The following is a 257-nucleotide window of genomic DNA, read 5'->3' as shown; positions in this document are numbered from 1 at the left end:
ATCATCTGAGCGTATATAAAAAAATCCAGTTGCCATCTATAGTAATAATCCAACATTGCTTTTATAAATAACAGTCACTGAAAAGATTGCAAAGCATTGACGGTTTTATACAAGAAAGTCGTACCTGCTGTCGCAATACAGGTGTGCACTTCGATTAGCTTATTGTTCACAGGTGAGCCTCTGGTTGGTCGTGTGGCATAATATCTAGGATTGCGTTGCTTTTATCATGAGAATAACGTTAAACAATTTCACAAGTA

This window comes from Penaeus monodon, chromosome 29, assembly GCF_015228065.2.
Source record: "Penaeus monodon isolate SGIC_2016 chromosome 29, NSTDA_Pmon_1, whole genome shotgun sequence".
In the NCBI taxonomy this organism is placed as follows: Eukaryota; Metazoa; Arthropoda; class Malacostraca; order Decapoda; family Penaeidae; genus Penaeus; species Penaeus monodon.
The sequence above is the reverse complement of the archived record's forward strand: the minus strand, read 5'-3'. Positions refer to the sequence as shown.